Source organism: Lytechinus variegatus, chromosome 10 (assembly GCF_018143015.1).
Source record: "Lytechinus variegatus isolate NC3 chromosome 10, Lvar_3.0, whole genome shotgun sequence".
NCBI lineage: Eukaryota > Metazoa > Echinodermata > Echinoidea > Temnopleuroida > Toxopneustidae > Lytechinus > Lytechinus variegatus.
In genome coordinates, this window is record NC_054749.1 from 8,078,453 (window position 1) to 8,097,837 (window position 19,385).

Consider the following 19,385-nt stretch of genomic DNA (forward strand, 5'->3'; position numbering starts at 1 on the left):
AATGTTTCAATATTGTTTATACAACAAACTACTTAAAATCCCCTTTTCATGACAGTTTATCAAAAATTATAGCTCGCGACTTGCGCTCGCATTAATGGTTAAAAATATATAAACTGATGCATCCTATTCATAATCACAAAAGTGAAATGTTTTATGCCATGATATCAGATTTCGCGCCCTCATAGGCATTAATAAATATGATATAAATTCAATAATTAAATTGTCCCTTTGTTTCATCTCACGCTTAGCAAGATGAATAGGAAGATAGTCATCATTTTCATATGATGGCATGTCGTAAGGATGTCCCGGTCCTATGTCAAAACTCAAAGTAATAATAATATCAGCTCTTTTTTAAGTGCAATCCATATCCACCTTACAATTTTTCTACAAAGTGCTAGAAATATAAAGCTGAAATTGACTCTTTTTTTCAGATCGGACTATCAAAGTTTCATGATTTTCATGATTAAAGTTGTATTTAGAATGCCTAGATTCTAGGTCTAAATATGAAACACGCTCGCGCATGTTTATTCAGATACCCAACTTGTTCTCTAATTTAAATCATTATCCAGTTTCAGATCACAATATCAAAACTTTTCTGCTCGCATTTTGTGCTCGCATTATTAAAGTAGGAAGACCCCATATTACTCATCCTTTTGATGATTTACAAAACATTAACAGAGTGGCCCACTTTTAGGTCTAAATCTCGAAATTTTTTTCTGCTCGCGCTTCGCGCTCGCATCAATCGTTAAATTACATAGCTATCCTGTTCATGATTACAAAAACTGATTGAAATTTTCCATTCTTTCTTTAAAAAAGTTCAAAAATGTTCAGCTCGCGCTTCGCGCTCGCATTTTTTGATTGTTGAAATATGTGACGCCTTCATGGCTAAGTGCAAGCAGTCCTTAACAGGTACCAGTTTAAAACGTATAATTTTTTTTGCTCGCGCTTTGCGCTCGCATTATTAATACTCATATTTTTTTAGGATTTACAAATTATGAATAGAGTGTCTCGTTCAGTAAATATTATAGGACTAAATCTAGAAATTTTCCGCTCGCGCTTCGCGCTTGCTTTGTTTACTCATATACCTATTCTGCTTCAGTTAAAAAAACTGCTTAGAATTTCCTTTCTTTGGGTGAAAATTTCAAAAAGATTCAGCTCGCGCTTCGCGCTCGCATTATTTGATTGTTAAATGCTACTTTAACATGTATCTTTTTCATCAGTTCATTTCCCCTCGCGCTTTGCGTTCGTAGTAATTATTAAGTTGCATACATGTCTTTTTCAGGATAACAAACATTGCCCAGAATCAGTTCAAATTTTAGGAAAAAATACATAAAATTTCCCCCAAATCTAGCTCGCGCTTCATATAAATGAGGATTATGATATTATGTATTAATTTATAAGAATAAAGCCAAGAAGTGAATAATGAGGACTAGCCCTTCAAAGAAACAAACAAAAATTATCTTCGAGCTGCCGATCGGGGAAAATATGGCTGAAACAAATTTCCGCCCACCCCCCCCTATTAGCGAAGGCTGGAACCGCCCCTGTGTCCTCCCTACCTTTTGGTATTTATGTATTCATGGATTTTTTTTCAAGAACACATTAAAAAGTGGTCTTTATTTTTTTTAATGTGATTATAAGATAATAATTTAAGTTAGCCTGGCCGGGAGGGAGTGGGCGCCATTTTCGAAAAGTACACATGGGCGCCAAACATCAGGTCAAATTTGCTCCCCCTCCCTCCCCTTGAAATCCTGAAATCCCAATTAGGGCAATCACCCCCTGACAACTCCTTCAAGGAAAATATTATCCCCATATTTTTTACCGTCGGGGACTGTTAACCCCCCCCCCACCCCCCGGAAAATTACCATAGATTATTATGAAAATAATAATTGTGAAAATGCCTTAACTCCGAGGCTCCGTATGGCGTCTAGAGGGCATATTTCCGGGGGGGTGTAACAGTCCCCGACGATAAAAATATGGAGATAATATTTTCCTTGAAGTAGATGTCAGGGGGCGATTGTCCTGTGGGTCATCGTTATAGAACCCCATGGACTCGTATCAATGGCCTTTTGACCTCTTGAAGACATGGATTTCACTATATTGTCCTGATCATAATTTTACACACACCGCGGACTATCGGACCCGCGGACTATCGGACCCGCGGTCTATCGGGCCCGCGGTCTAACGGACCCGCGGTCTATCGGGCCCGCGGTCTATCGGACCCGCGGTCTATCGGGCTGTAACAGAATCAAACTCAGTCTCTCTGTGAAAGTCCATAACCTCGATCAGCCATTAAATTAAGATGCGATGCGACCTCCTCTTCTGTGAAAGAAAGCACTGGACGAATTCCTGACTTGGAACATTTGTATTTCTTGTGGACTCTGTCATATGGTGTTGTCTTGGGGATACCATATGTTTTTGAGGCTGAATGAAGAGAAGCTCCTTCCACAAGAATGAGTGCAGTCTCCATATTGATCTCAAGAGTATTTTGCATCGACCATGTAAACTGGGACATATCCTTGGGAATTCCTAAATGAAAATTGAAATAAAGATATATGCAAAACATCAGAAAGGCAAATATATTCTATATTGGTAGGGAGAAGTAAGACTGGAATATAGTATCGATTTTCTTTTCCCTTTCTTAACTTCATTCTCTTTTGATTTCCTAAGACACTGCCCCTGTATTTATCAATGATCTTTCCACCCGTTCCAAATGTACATCCATTTGAAGGAATTATTTCAAATCAGTAATTCCTTCAAGTTTCAAACTGACCTTTTTTTCATTTCAATCATGCTGTTATCCATCTCTTCTTTCAATTTCTACATGTAGATCTATCTGGGATACAGTTTACTGAATTCATTTTGATTTCATCAAATAATAATGTATGAAACTAACTACGAACGACTTAAAGCAATGAACTAATTCTGAACACACTTCCTTGTTATCTTTTCGAACTTTCTTCGGAGCAAACAACTGATTCAGTCAAATGCTTCACATAGACAAAGAAGTCACACACCGTATCACTCCCTCTCTGATGGTAATGTTCCAGATCAAACTGAACGTTCTCGAGGTCTCTGAAAATAACGGTAATTTCTCTTTAAAACAAAAATATTTTCAATAAGGCATTTTTCAATAAAATAGTAACTTTTTATTTAAATGTGTAGAATTACTAATATGTTTTTTGCCTCATCTTGTGAAAATTCTGTCCTGTCTTAGTTGTGTGAAAGGATGAAGAACATTCTATGGGTAGTCCCATTCAGTACAATATTTGGAACAAACTTTGGCTACTGTAGCTGTCATATGAGGTAACCAAGTGCAATCACATAAGTGTAGGCAATCATGAGCCCACAGGAAATTAGTCTTTTATCCACACCATGATCTTCTGAAAGCCCCCTTGTAAAAGCAAAGGAGTCTGATAGATTTCCAAATTTATTTAAGTTCGATAAATCAATATTTAGAACAAACTTCGGCGACTGCAGCTGTCAGACGAGGTCAACCCAGGAAACACCTGCTTCCTTTGCCAACCTCTCAAATGCATTGTTGAAAGCAGGGACTAAAGATCTGAGACCATCCAGTTGAGGAAAGATGAAGATTGCCACCACTTGTCGTCATATATTAGAATCTTCTCTTTGATAATTTCACCTTCACGCTTTAACCTTGCACTTTCTTACTTGCATCATTGACATTTCCACGCAGAAATCTCTGGAAATCACGCACATAGACATTTTCTGTTCCCAAGTCTCCTCGTACTACACGGGGGCACCTTCCAAGCTCAGCTACCTATATAGTAACCACCGATCAGCTCTGGATTTGAAGATGTATGGTATGCATTTATCCAAATGATTTTCCTAGAATATTCATCTATACAGCCATTGAAACATATCCCATATCGTTTCAGTTTGTCATAACCGTTCACATGCCATAAATAGTTTGGTCCCTTTGAAGAGTACACCTGCCTTCTCAGCCTTCGTCTCCTCCGATCAGTACCTTCTGGGTCCAACAATTGAAGTATTATTCTTACATCTTCCTTCTTACATTTCAGTTTATTTACTGAAAATTTTATGAACATCCACCTGTAACCATGAAGGCTTCCTGATCCGCGAAGTTGCATTTGGATGAAATCTATAACTTCAGTAATATGCCTGTAATAGATATTTTCAAAATTAATTTGAAATAAGTTATTCAAATTCAATTACAATATTTGGAACAAATTTTGGCTACTGTAGCTGTCAGACGAGGTAACCCAGTGCAATCACTCAAGTGTAGGCCATCAACCACAACCTGAGATCAAGCTCTGGGAACCTGTCTGTGATGTCAGCCCAGGAGACACCTGCTTCCCTTGTCGACCTCTCAGATACATTGTTGAAAGCAAGGACTAAAGATCCGAGACCATCCAGTTGAGGAAGGATGAAGATTGCCACCACTTGTTGTGGAAATAAAGAGTATACTAGAATCTTCTCTTTGATAATTTCACCTTCACGCTTCAACCTTGCACTTTCTCACTTTTCCCAATGTTCCAGATCATCATTATATCTACAATTTCACTTCATCATCATTTTATCTAGCCCACTTGTAAAAGCAAATGCGTGTAATAGATATTTTCAAAACTAATTTGAAATAAGTTATTAGAATTTGATTACAATACTTGGAACAAATTTCGGCAACTGTAGCTGTCAGATGAGATATCCCAGTTCAAGTCAGTGTAGGAGGCTGATAGATTTCAAAATTTTCAATACGATTACAATATTTGGAACAAACTTCGGCTGCGGCAGCTGTCGTATGAGGTAACTAAGTGCAATCACTTAAGTGTAGGCCATCATGAGCTCACAAGAAATCAGTCTTCTCCACACCATGATCTTCTGAAAGCCCCCTTGTAAAAGCAAAGGAGTCTGATAGATTTCAAAATTAATTTTAAGTAACTTTATTTAAGTTCGATAAATCAATATTTAGAACAAACTTGGGCGACTGCAGCTGTCAGATGAGGTAACCCAGTGCAATCACTCAAGTGTAGGGCCATCGTGCGTCCACAACCTGAGATCATTTCTTTCTACCTCCATGCTCCATAGCTGTTCCTAACTCCTGGATTTTCATGCCAAGTATTTGTGACAAAGATGCAATGTGTTTCCTCAACCGTGTACCCTTGATGTTTTCAGGTTTCTTGAGGTTAGCTTGGTCTGCAAGGATCCACACTGCATCACATCCCCTGTAAGGAGTAGTAGCCTTATCTGACAATCTTGCAAACACATATGGTCTTCCCTTTCTCTCTTTTCTCAAGATTGTACTGGACAAGCATGTCCAAACTTTCTTTTGGATTCTTTGTGAGCAGGATGGGGACTGGTCTACCATGCTTTCCTCTAATCATTAGTAGGTCAGAATTCTATAATGCTGCTTTTTCAGTCAGAGATTTTGCAATCTCATCCTGTATTGCTCACTTAGAGCTCATTTGTTTCATGTACTCATCAATCTCTATGGAATCAACCTCTGAAGGTCTCCATTTATTGTAGAATATTACTTGTGTGAATGTCACGATTGCAAGTTCCTTGAATTTATCTTGTGTCATATTATCCTCTTATGTTTGATTTGATCCTGCATTCTTCCTTGTTAAGAAGCTTGTTGAACTTCACGCAATCCTCAGAGGAAGGATCTTAAGTGTTGACCTTAGCCTTGTCTCGTTGTCTAAGAGCAGTGGCTGTTATCTTGATGTGCCACTGGCTTTCGCAAAGTTTCGGGAAATTGTGAATTTCATTGGCCTTTTCTTGCTCATTTCTCTTCAAGTACTTGTCTCTTACGACAAATGCGAGATCTCTCAAGACTATTCCACTTTGTAGTGCATTGGAGTATGAACCATGAACTTCCTTTTCACTGTCGTACCCAGCTACACTCTGAGGGTTTGGATATTTCGGTTGCCATGCCGACAGTGTTATCGCCACTCCTTTGTATTCTAGGATACACTTGCCTGTGAAGATTTTTTCCATTGCAAATACTCCATAACCTACAGTGCAAATGGTGACAGTTGTTACAGGTATATTAAACAGATTAACAGATTATCAAGAATCATGCTAATGACCTCTCCTCCCCCATGACCCCCATGGGATATGTTATTATTAATCTACTTCCCAACGAAAAGGTACATTTGTGTGATTTTCATTAACACTGGCCCACTCACCCCCCCTGTCTTTTAGAAAATCCTTGATCGTCCACCCTTGTATCCCTCATTACGTATTCTTTCACCTTTTCCTAATTCTTGATCACATTATTTCGTCAAATGGGAAATGGGGAGATCAAAGGGGAAATACACTGAACGAGATGCTGTTTCCCAAATTGCCTTTATAAGGTGCCTGAAAAATATGCAGCAATGTAAAAAATGAAATGTTGCAAAATTTGTTTCCAATAGCAAATTTCCAATTGTTTCGAGGATGGATCGAGTGCATTCACAGTCACCTGCATGGTAAGAAATGGAGACTCTAGTTTTAAAACACAATGCATTTTGCAACATTTCACTTCTGACTTTTCTCTACGTTCAGGATAACTGCCAGAGACCTAGGAACTATATTTTCAGAGGGGGTGCTGAAATCTCTCCTCAAAGGGGAGGGGGGGACACAATTGAGTTTTCCATATTTTTTTTTCAACATCCTCTTTAAGCAGAGAGTTAAAATCTTCAGCATTAAAACTTAATCTTCTTGCATGGAGACATGGTGTCTTTTCATTGCCCTTGATGCCTCATCAATTTTTTTTTATGGCATGGGCCCACTGGGTGGCGTGCTGCTGTCGTGGGATATTCGTATACGCGAAGAAAGCATCTCTCATTTGGGCGACCCGGGTCGGATCTAGCGCCATTTTCCCCCTCCTCCCCATTACATTGCACATTATCCTCTCCTCTTCCGTGAAGAAGTGGGAGGCTAGAAGCCTCGCCACCCTTCCATTATCCTTAGCCTTAAAGGCCCTATCTCACCAACAAAGACGTCGCCGCGACAGTCTCCAACTTATCAGTCGCTGCAGTCGTGGAGACGTCTCGGAGACAAAAATGGCTTGCGCTCTCACCAAGGAGACGTCTCGATGGAACGTTTGAAAGATCATACACCTGACTTGGAGTAGGAGGAGGTATATCAGCACGCGTTCAGTCGCATGGTTTCTGAAGTGGGTCAAACAGTGAAGAAGTGTCGCGGAGACGTCTCCGCAATGTATTATAATTTTTTTTTGGTCTCCAGCAGGTCTTCGCGATGTCTCTGAGACGTCTCTGAGACATCGCGGCGACGTCTCAGCAGTCGCGGATATCATTAGTCTCCGAGACCTCGCAGCAACTGATGGAGACTTCTCGGAGACGTCGCGGAGACTAGAAAATAAATGACATCTGCCAACATAAGACTGTGTCCAAGCTTTTTCATGAGAGGTGTCTCGAAGGTTTGCTCATTCTTTATAACCTGATACGGTTTTTACACATGCAATAACTTCATCAAAATTTGATGGGTCCACCATATCATCTGAGCTCTTGAAGACGGATGCATTCTTCTGCTGACATTTACTGAACAGCCGAGCAAGTTCTCTGAGTTTCGGGGAGATGTAATTCTTTTTCTTTTGATAACCTGTTTGATCTATAACATGTTCGCCATATTTGCACTGTAGCTTGCCATTTCTGATGATTTGGGTTATATTGTCTGCTGACATTCCATTCATCACAGCTGTTCAGAGATTTCACTGGATAAGGGCAGCAGACAAACACCTTCCTTTTGATGTCTTTTATGTCTTGAAGTGCTTGCTTCATTGTTTTTTGTTCACTTTTTCTTATGTCTCCAGATATTGGCTCTCTTAAAGAAGCCCATGCATGAACTGCAAGGCAGGTATTCTGCTGGATTTTTGTTTGTATTTGATGATGGTCTTTTATACACTAACAGCTCTCCTTGTCCTTTTTTCATTACCTCACAGTTGTATGCATAATCACTCTTACGGATCTCCTCAAAGATGGCTTTTTTGCTTTCCTTGACTGCGAAAACATTGGTTGAATAAGTGCTTTCTTTACCAATGGTTAATTGCTATGGTGAGTTTCCAGATGTTTTGGTTTTTTGCTTTCCAGTCGTTTACAAAAAACAGGCCCTGAGATCTAGGCCGCTGTTGCCAGAGACCAAGATTCATAATGTTGACGCTTATCAAACCTGCTGCATCTTTGATAATTAATCACAACAACATGTATTGAGTTGATCTCTATTTTTGCAATTGTGAAGTTTACAGAGACAAATAAATAGATGAAGTGTATAATATATGTCATGTATTGATAACATACGCATTAGTTGTGCTGGCATGCCAACATCTATGGTAGGGTTGCTGGTGATTTTAGTGCTAGTCTCAAGCTAGTCTTAGGAAAAAAAAAGGTGGGTGCAAAGATCAGATGATTTGAGACCAAGAGTTAAAAACTGATCTAGAGATCGATGGTCGTAATTAAGACCAGTCTCATAAAGCCCTATAACACTGGAAAAATTATCAAATCTCAAATAATTCGTTATTTTGTACAGGTCAGAACACGACAGGCAGAGATGCCAACACTAAACATCTGTTAAATGGAAGATTGAGACCACTTTTATTTATACAAATATTAGATTCTAAATCGATGTGCATGCAGCCTACATCACCAAAGTACAAATTCCTTGCGGCCAGAGGTCATTTCTAGGTCTTAAAAGTTCTCTGGTGCTATGTTAGGCTCTTTTTTAAAAACACATCCTGATATAACGACTCTAATTGAAGCCGATGATCGAATCTGATTCATATTTATTTTCGTCAAGTGGTAGGGCCGGACAATAAAAGATAAACACATGCAGATTACCAGCAGATCCTGAATCCAATGCTATGAGCATCTTAGCCACTTTGGCTAGCTCTATAGTATTGTCTGTCAGTCTGTAGAATTCTCTGTGGACGTTTACGGAATGACCCATATGGTCTGCCAGCCAGTCTAGTGCGTTGTCCTTTCGGTTCAATATCTGGCTTACTGTGCCAGTATATTATCTCATTCTTGTTGACCTGACTAACTTGGGTTTCTCTAAGTCTGCTTGGACAGCAAGCACACGTAAGCTATCTGAAGCTTGCACAAATGTTTTGCATCCTGGGCGTGCAAAGAAGTAAGGATTACTATCACCCACAATTATGCTTTTCACACTGCATTTCCTTAACCCCATACTATCCTTAACCCCTGCCTATCCTTTACCCCATACTATCATTTTTCTCGATTCACACTGTCTTTCTTAACCCCATACTATCTTTTCTTCGATTCACACTTTCTTAACCCCATACTATTTGCTCAGCCGTACTTAACGCCTTAACCCCGGACTATTACACAGCTCATGAGCCTTAATGATTTTACCAGACAGAGCGCAATTAATGTGCAATTTCGACTTCAGTGATTGGCTAATGCTTAGCCCCGTTTCATTTCACACTGCATCTCTTAACACCGCAATTGTGGTAGCACCACAATAAGCCCGCTAACCCAGCTTTTTTGCAGGGCCAGAAAGTACCGTACTATTTACCGTGCTAGCCCACTTTGATAAAACATACTGTGAAAACAAAGTAGGCTAAGCTTAACCCAGGGAAATTGGTGGGGCTAAGACCCCCTTAGCCCCACCAATTTCCTGGGGTTAAGGAAAAAATGTGCAGTGTGAAAAGCATAAATGAAATCTCTGTGGTTCACAAGCAGATCCATTCTTTCATCACACTCTGGTGGTATTAACACTGGAACCCTCTTCCCTCTTGTGAAGATAACTGTAAGGTTCTGTGTTAAGTGCTGCTCTAAAGGGGAGAGGTTTTTCTCTTTCATTGTCAATTCCCTAATCCTCTGTGTGTATGATTTCAAAAAAAAACCCCAAAACAAGTCCACCCAAGCTAGCCTAGCAGCCCTTCGACTTGGTACTTGATGTGATTTCCTGCTCCGTGTGATTTTTGGGAGCGCGGCATGCAGCGAGAATACGGCAAGAATATGTTTATTTGGTGTGCTAGATTTTGCATATGCTTACAAATGTCTTATGGGTCATCTTTGAAGAACCCCACAGGATAAGTCAAATGAGGTCGTTTAAAGATATTTTTGTTATGGGGTCCATGATTTCTACCCCACAGGCTTTTGCTAAAACTTAGCAATTCCCCACATGACTGCTGGCGCAAGAGCACCCTCACACACATATATATATGTAAAATAATCACAAATAAAACAGTAAAATAGAAATAGTCTGCTTCAGCATATGGAATAAAATTCAGAGAATGCCATAGAAATAAAATCCTAGATTTTAAAATTAGCATAATTTTATAGCTCTCAATAATGAAAGGTAAAATCACACTCTTCTTCAGTACCCATGATGTGACAATTTTTTTCTTCCAAAATCCGTTTCTGAAACAGTCATACAAAACACGTCTGTTCATGGGCATACCGATTGTGAAACTCAACCTTCAAAGGGCCTTTCCGCCAACAGTCGAAATTTAGCAGTAAAACGTACAGCTCGAGTAAAATAGATAAATTCTGCTTCGGCATATAGAATAAAATAATCACAATTGGTTAGGTAAATGCTGTGGAAGTAAAATTGTATATTATATATAATAGTAAGTTCATATCTTCATGAGATAATATCAGTCAACATAGGTGTTTGAATTAGATTCCACCTTTCTCAAATAACATTAAGAATTTATGCAATTTGATGGATAAACATGACAAGCTCAAAGGCATAAACCCATACACCAGTACACTAAAAGCATGATGGCAGCAGTTTTCATTAAGCGACTGGCGTGCGTCTATGCGTTATGAGGCCGCGAGCGGTCGATTTTGCTATAAACTGGCCAACTTTCAATGCACCGAGAGGACGTGATTTCAAGGGCTCGCGCGGAATATCGGTGCATTTTTATTTGGTAAAAAGGGAAATTTCTACCTGGAATTATAGCTTTCCTGGATGATTTTCCAACATCTAACCTTTGTAAGTGGTCTTAGGGGGTGCTGTAAGAAAATATTTGCGATCTCATGTAAGGCTTTAAAACTCCTGATATGATATTCCTCACTTAAAAGTCTGCCTTCATGATGCCCATGAATGTCACTTATGATGTTGGAGCACGACGAGAAATGCCGGCCCACACATTGGCTGGATTACCTTGCATGAAACGATGATGACCGTTGGGAAACCACCTATCCAGGAAAGGCTCTAAAACTCCTGATACGATATTCCTCACTTTGAACAAAATCAGGGACTAAGCCTAGTGTAATCTGTTGCAAGGCAAACAGTTTCATTTTGTAAATAAAGATATATACAGCCAAACATTTCAACACATGTAACAAGACCTTTTCACTCAGTAATTTATATGAAATTGCTAAAATATACATGAAGTTCTTAGAATTTGCCTCCTAGAGAGATTCACCGATCTTACCTTCCTCCTCTACCACGTCTGTGGAAAACTCTGATTTGTTCACTTCACTTGCATCATTATCAGAACCGCACAGGCACTTTTTAAACAATTTTCAAAATGCATTGAGTAAGAAATCCTCATCTTCTGAAAATTATACACTTTGGAAACGTTTTCTGAGCATAATACCCCTTAGGCACATTCTGCATGATGAGGGGGGGGGGGGGGGGGTAATGATGCATGACAATCTGTTATTGGTTCACTGGCTGTAAAAGTTAAATGTTTTGTTTTTGGTCATGATGGGTCATGGAGTTGAGAATATTTACGGACAATACAAAAGTACAGAGGCCCTGAGTCAAGACCAGTTTGCTAGAGTTAATAAGTGATATATTTAAAGTCTATCGTGCTTATTTTGACACTATTTGTTGCTTGTCTACATCAATTGCAGGTACATGTAAATCTGATACCTCAAGACAGTGTCTTTCTGTTTGAATGTGAGGCGCAGAAATTACCACACAACCAAAATAAGCTGTATTGGCCCAAACAACAGTGGCAAATATTTGAGGATGATTGGATGTGGACTACCTTTCACCTTTCTCCAAGTCAGATGCTTTCAAATGTTTAACATCATTCAACTGATAAGGCAATCTTTGAATTTGCACAAACAATTTTTGCAGTTCGGTACATCAAATGTGCATTAAGACATCTACATGCTTGTAAAGTATCTGGACTTTTTCTCTAATAATTATTCAATCGATTTTAAATGCATGAAAAGAGGTATGATTGTACATGTCATCCCATTTTGAACGAAAAATTGATTTAAGCCATAAAATCCTGCATCTTGATATTTCTCTGGGGCACAAAGATCTCAATTCCAACACTGGGTAAAATTTGATATCTTCGTCAGATCCCACTTGCACATCATTCAAGCTTTTTGAAGTACATTTGAGAGTTTAAATACCTGCAGTGTTGAGTCTGGTAGGCGGTAATACTTCCGGTATGTTCTGATGTCATGTCCAAGAAAGCCTGCGAGAATGTCCAGCTCTTTGCCTTCCAGGTTCATTATTTGAGAGACAGTGGCTATGTGTTTCTGGAGTCTGGTAGCTTGAAGAAATTAAGGGTTTTTCTCTTCACACCTTGCTGAATGATCTCGAAGAGTGTGTTCCATGCAAATGACCAGAACCTCCTGGCGTACCAAACAGTTGTCGTGGTCTAAGCCTGCCTCTTTTCTACATTCAGTCAGAGCTTCAAGAGCTGCCTTCATTTTGGTGGTGAAGAGAACGACCACTGTGCAGGAGCATTTACCAATTATTTCAACCCTCCACAATGCTTTACACAGTGCCTTCTCAACTCTAGACAGTGCCACATCTACTACACATGTCTCCCCACTGGCGCATTTGTTGTAATCATTCAATGTCATTCTTGATACCTCGGCAGGTCGTTTTCGGTTGAAGACTATTACTTGAGACAACAGGACTTCAGCTAATTTCATCCATTCTTGCTGTATTCCAGACCCAGACTTCAATAGCTCTTTGTGCTTTGTCTTTGCCTGGTTTTGAATGTATCAAGATACCTTCACCACATCTTCTGTCAACAGGAGTAATTTGGGGTTGTTGCGTTTGGCTTCTTCAAGGGTCCTCAGAGTGTGGTGGCTCACCTCCCCCTCCCAGGGCAAACTATTCAATGTAGCAACTGCTCTGCATTTCTTTTTAACCTCTTCATCCCTAGGCATTAGAGCTTCCCCTCGAAGTATCTCAGTGCATGCCTTTAAACTGTCCAAACTTTAGAGCTAGGCTTGGAGTTGTGTAGATGTGACTGTCTGCACTGAATCCTGCAGCTTGTCTTGCAGCCTGAACAGTGCTATGGAATTTCTTTGGTCATGTAAGGTCTTCCATTCGAGTGTTTGGCTGCTCTGTGAGAATTGAATAATCCAACAATGTCTGTGCCACTTCACATATCCGCTGCCTAGTTATATACCCCTTCTGGTCTATGGTGTGATCATGTTTCAAAGTCAGCTTTTCACCATACAATTTCAATATCCTGTCGGACCTGACCACCGTAGCTATGTTGTCATCCTTCATGTTGGCTAAAATTTCATGTGCTCTCTTGGCTACTCATACCTATGAAAAAGGAGAGTAACAGAGTAATAGAGGCGATTCTCACTTTGGTCCATCCAAAAGATGGAGAATGAGAAGCGGTGATAAGTAAGCACAGTGGATTAAGCACTTTTGCTGCCACTAGCAACCAGGAATCGTTTATTACCACCCCCTCCCCAATGTTATTTAAAAAAGTATTTGTGGTAAGTGTCCTTTAAGTGCCCTCCCCCCTTTTGAATTTGCTGCGCCGCCCCAACCCCCATCGATATGCAAATTGCTGCTGAAATCCATCGACTCCAATCTCTCTCTTTCTCTACTATGACTACTACTACTCTTTTTTGGATAATTTTTGCCTCCCTTTCCATTTCCTTCTCCCACTCTCACTTTCTACACCTATTTTATCCCATTATATGCCCCTTCCCACTTTATTTCCCCTCTCAGCCCCTTTTCTGTTTCCCATTCTTTGGTACCCCCGCCCTTTGCACTCTCTTTCATACATCAATTGAATTCTATTCTTCACATTATTCATTATCTATTTAAATATCTCCAATATGCTTCAATTTTGTCCTTTATCTCATTCACAGACCTTGTATGAACTTTCATGTCACATATAATACTTCTAGAGATTTAAAAAAAACAAAAACGCCGAGATGTATTATTAGATTTAGATCCATGTGGGGAGACATAACCATACAACATGAGTCAATGAAAGAAGCATTAACGGTTCAAGATTCGGGGGTTCAAAATATTTAATACGGATATACATGTACACGTTATGAAATAAAATATCTGATAATATTACATCAAATAGGAGGATATCCCTGGAGACTTGGCCTATCTTGCACTGCATGCACTTCACAAAGTTTGGCCAAGTGGCCAGATATTAAATCCATGAATCGAGGGATATTGGCGTTGTCGCTCAGGTGGCGTCCACCTCTGGCCCAGAGAATAGGTTGGTTGGTTGTGAAGAGGTGGTTGACGTCCAGCCAGCCTACTCCCTCCTCCAGGGCTATCAAAAAAAAAATCATTGAAGATTGGTTGGTAGATGTTCAGGGCATTTAAATGCGGCGGTATGCCTACAGCTATGACCTGGACGTGGGAGAGAGAGAGGGGGGGGGGGGGGGGGGGTGAGTCATTACTTGTATACCATCTGCAAAATCTAATGAAAATATTCCCTCATCTATGAATGCAGCCTATATCAAGGGCAGTGGGGGGGGGGTCTTCAGCCCCCACTTTTATTCAAAACCATGTACAACAACCTAAAAATTACCATAGCCCCCACTTTTTTCAAAACCGTGTACAAAAACGTAAAAATTACCATATGATTGTGATTTTTTGCATGGTCAGCCCCCCCCCACTTAGAAAACCGTTCCGCGGCCCCTGTGTATAATATTCCCAAAATCAGCATCATATCAATAACAATCATATTTTACTCTCCTGCTAATCAAACTAAAAGCAAACAGCATAACAAGAACAATTATTCAGGAGTAGAATATATATCAAGAGGTATATTTTTTAGATAACAAAACGATATGGCAAATATTGTTATGTTTTCATCAACTCTTCCGCACATTATAGATTGACGTAACACTTGACCTATATTTGAACCTTCACACTTTATCACAATGAATAGAATTTCCGCAAATGTACTAATACATGTGATAATGTACTCACATGGCAGGCATACTTGCTCCGTTAAAGCAGCTGGTGGAACTGGATTTTTGCCTCTCTGAGGGCTCCCTGCCAATTTTTGGCCCTTATGTTGTTGGTGCCCACCTGGAGGACGATGAAGTGTGGTCGCTTAGGATAGATGTACTGACGTATCTCCTCCAAGTGAGCACAGGTTGCCCCTAGGGTGCAGTTTACGATGCCATTATAAAACGGCCATTTGTGTGAGTAGTTGCCCTGAACAATTGCCCTCATTTGAGAGTCTCCAAATATTACAACCAGCTGAAAAAAAGAACTAACAATAATACATGATTATGGCATCTATAAAATATATGTTATTGTTGTGATTCTGTTACATGAATAAAATATATGTGATTACACTAACCCTTCCCGTCAATGCTCTACATCGTCTCAACGTATTAATTCTTTGTATTATTATTTTTTGCATGAGAGCCTGTGGGAATCTTTTCTCATTAAGAGATTCTTGCCTAAATAATAAATCCCAAATGTCTAACCAAATCAGAAATTTATAAACTTGTGTAACCATATTGTACCTTCCTATTTTTGTCCACACCATTGGACCAAACTTCATGTGTCTTTCCGCTACTGCCCTTCTTGAACCTCTCCGCCGTTGCCCTCTGGCCTGTGCCTTTCAACATTTTTATTTCTTTATGACGTATGTCAAAGCACGCTAGGCGTGTATTACTGTTCATGTTTTTGCTTAGTAGAATTCAAAGTCTTGGTTGGTCGGAATGGACGAATGCTGATTGGTCCAAACTGTCAATTTCAGGGGCCGCAGAAGCAGGGGAGAGGGATTGGGGGCTTCAGCCCCCCCTTCTTTTTTCCAAAATGTAAAAATGACCATATGATTGTGATTCATTTCTTTCCACATAACACCTGTTTGAATTAAAAAGAAAATACTGCGACAAGATATGAAGAGTATAAATGATATAGATATAAAATCATTTCAATTCAGATGACAGCATCACACAATTATATTACATGTAAATATCCCCAATCATGTAAACAAAGACAAACTACAAGTAACTACATCATCATGGGGGTAGTTCTGTTACAATTGCAAAAACCTAGCATTGTGAAAGCTTGAAATCATAATCACACAGATGAGCACATGTTGGACAATCCATTATTGTTGCCTGGAAAATACATTTAAGTCAAATCTAACTATTATATTGCCAATTGCTCAGCAATTGCACAATTTCTTCTAGAATCATGCCACTTTTCTTTTATACATAAATACTCTTGGGTGGTCATTTGTATGAATTCACTTGAATTGTTACAACTGTATTTCTCTAGATAAAACAAGAGAGTTGAGTACAATAAGCATCGATTACTAAAAATTACATACAACAAATTTTGATGCAAAGAGATTCTGATGAACACCTGATAATCCATGATTTATAATAATTTTAGCAAACAAATATAGAAATAGAATAACCTACTACAATGCACAACATTACTGTTTGATCATGTTGATGAGTTTTATTAATAAATCCACTTTTTTATATATCAACATTGATTGATTGATTGATTTTATTTGGCAAGTCACCATAACATATATACAGTAGCATTAAAACAACAGGCTTGCACAGGATGACCCACGAAAGCTCGAAAGCTTATTTCCAGTGGGGTCCTAAATTAAGATAATAAAATGGTTCAATTATACTATTTACATATTAAAAATGAAGGAAAAAATCAGAATTTAGTATTACCAATAAATAATATATATAGACAATAAATTAGATATATACAAGAATATAACGAAGAAGAGGAAGAAAAGAAGGAGAAGGAAGAGGAGCAACAGAAGAATAATGGGGACGAGGAGTAGAAGGAGACGGAAGAAACTGATAACGAAGGAAAATAAATAAGGAGAAGAACAACAGCAAAAACGTTGACGACAATAACACGAAGAGGAGAATAGGAAGAGATAAAAGAAATAGAAATAGAAGAAAGAACATATCGAAGCTTCAATCACACTATGTAAAATACATAATAATACCTGGTAGAGAAGAGAAAAGACCTAGGTCAGTATTCAGGCTTAATCAACCGTATAACATATCATTTGCATCTTCTTTTTGACTCTCAAGTGAAAGATATTCTTTCAATTTCCTCTTAAAATGCAAAAAGTTTCCTATTTCCTTTATATAATTGGGAAGGGAATTCCAATGTTTTATAGCATTGTAATAAAAGGAGTTACCAATACTCCTTATCCTTTCTGGTAAGCAAAAGTTGAAATGGCTGTTTCTTGTATTATAGTTATGTATTTCGGTAACGAGATTAAAGTTTGATCCAATGTAATGGTTCGATCTATTGTGATAGATTTTATGCATGTGGTACAAAATAAGCTGCTTTGATCTTTTGTTGACTTCAAGAAAACCTGCTCCAGTGAGTTCGGTATAGCCAACATGGGTTCTGGGACCAGAACAGTTAATGAATCTAACAATTTTATTCTGTATAATTTTCAACTTCTTTTTATCGAGTTCGCTTATGCCACTATACCAAGCAGGGTTAGCATAGTCAAATAAACTCTGAATAAGTGCAAAACAGAGAATACGCCTTGCTTTTTGATCCATACAACTTTGATACCTGTACAAAAATTTCAAACGGGCATTCGCCTTTTTTACGATTGATTCTACTAAAGATGAAAATGAAAGGGAGCTAGTCAACTCAATGCCTAAATACTTTACAGATTCTTTCCTCTGAATTATCTTATTATTGTATGATACTTCAAATTCAAATGAAGTTTTATGATTACTTTTAGAACAAAACAGAATGCTTTCGGTTTTGCCTAAGTGTAACGATAATCTATTATCAGTCATCCAATCGACACATGTAGACAGCTGTTCGCTAAGTTTTTCCACAACAAATTTTGGGTTGGAATTTGAACAAAGTAGTACGCTATCATCTGCATACAATAATAATTTACAGCCAGCTTTTATACAAATAGACATGTCATTGATATAAGTTGAAAATAGGATTGGGCCTAAAATACTTCCCTGTGGAACTCCACACGTTATAGGCATAATTTTGGAACGAATATCGCGAATAGCCACTACTTGATGTCGATTCGACAAGTAGGATTTGAACCATGCTACAGTAGCCTGGTTAAAACCCAATATTTGTAATTTTTTCAATAAGATGCCGTGATTAACTGTATCAAATGCTTTTTGAAGATCTAGAAGTACCATCCCAACGAATTGTCCCTTAGAAATATTTGTTCTCAGATAATCAGTCAAGTGAATAAGGCATGTCTCGGTCGAATAGTCATGTCGAAAACCTGACTGATATTCGTAAATCATATCAGTTTCTTTAAAATATTTTTCGATCTGAACACATACTGCCTTTTCAAGAATTTTGGATACTATGCTTAAAACACTGATAGGTCTATAGTTTTCAACAGCAGTTTTATCTTTCTTCTTATGAATAGGAGTTACTTTTGCAATTTTCATATCCTCTGGGAGAGTGCTAGTAAAGATAGATAGATTTATCAAGAAATTTAATGGTTTGTACAAACTCTTTGCTCCTTCTTTTAGAAATTTAGCAGGTACCAAATCTAAACCAGTGCTTTTTGATACATTTAATTTACGCAACTCATTAAAAATGAATTGATCACTAACAGGTAATAATTCAAATTTATCTTGGCTTATATTTTTTTTCATAAAATTCACGAATCTTTTCACTGTCTGCACTAAAAATGTCTTTGCAAGATGGAAGTTTATCTACCAACGTAGCTGCGACATTTGTAAAATAGGAATTGAATTCATTGGAAATAGTTATCTTATCATGACATAATTCTCCATCAATTGAAACGACTAATTCTTGGTCCTTTCCATTTTTCTTTTTTAATCCCAAACTTTTTAGATTCTGCCAAAGTCTTTTAGAATCATTTTTATTTTCTTCTATTTTATTTTGTAGGTACTCTAATTTGGCCTTTTTCACCTCTCTTTGAACCATATTTCTTAATTTCTTGTATCTTTAGGAAAGCGTGTCATAATCCTGATCGCTTAGATTTTTCATTTTTCTATAAGCCACATTTCTTTCTCGAATAAGAGAAATAATATCTTTAGTCATCCAGTTTTCTGATCTCTGTTTAATTCTAATCCGTTTTTGAGGCGCTATCATATTCAACGTTGAAATAAAAGTATTTTGAAAAATTGACCAAGCCTTATTTACGTCAGTGCATTGGGTTAAAACTGACCAATCAACGGCAGACAATTTAAGATTGAAAGATTCTTCGCTAT

General features: G+C 38.4%; 1 pseudogene; it reads right to left on the reverse strand.

The window, feature by feature from the left end:
* Positions 1–3,496: 3,496 nt before the first annotated feature.
* Positions 3,497–15,525, reverse strand: LOC121422589 (annotated as a pseudogene).
* Between the last annotated feature and the right edge of the window lie 3,860 nt (positions 15,526–19,385).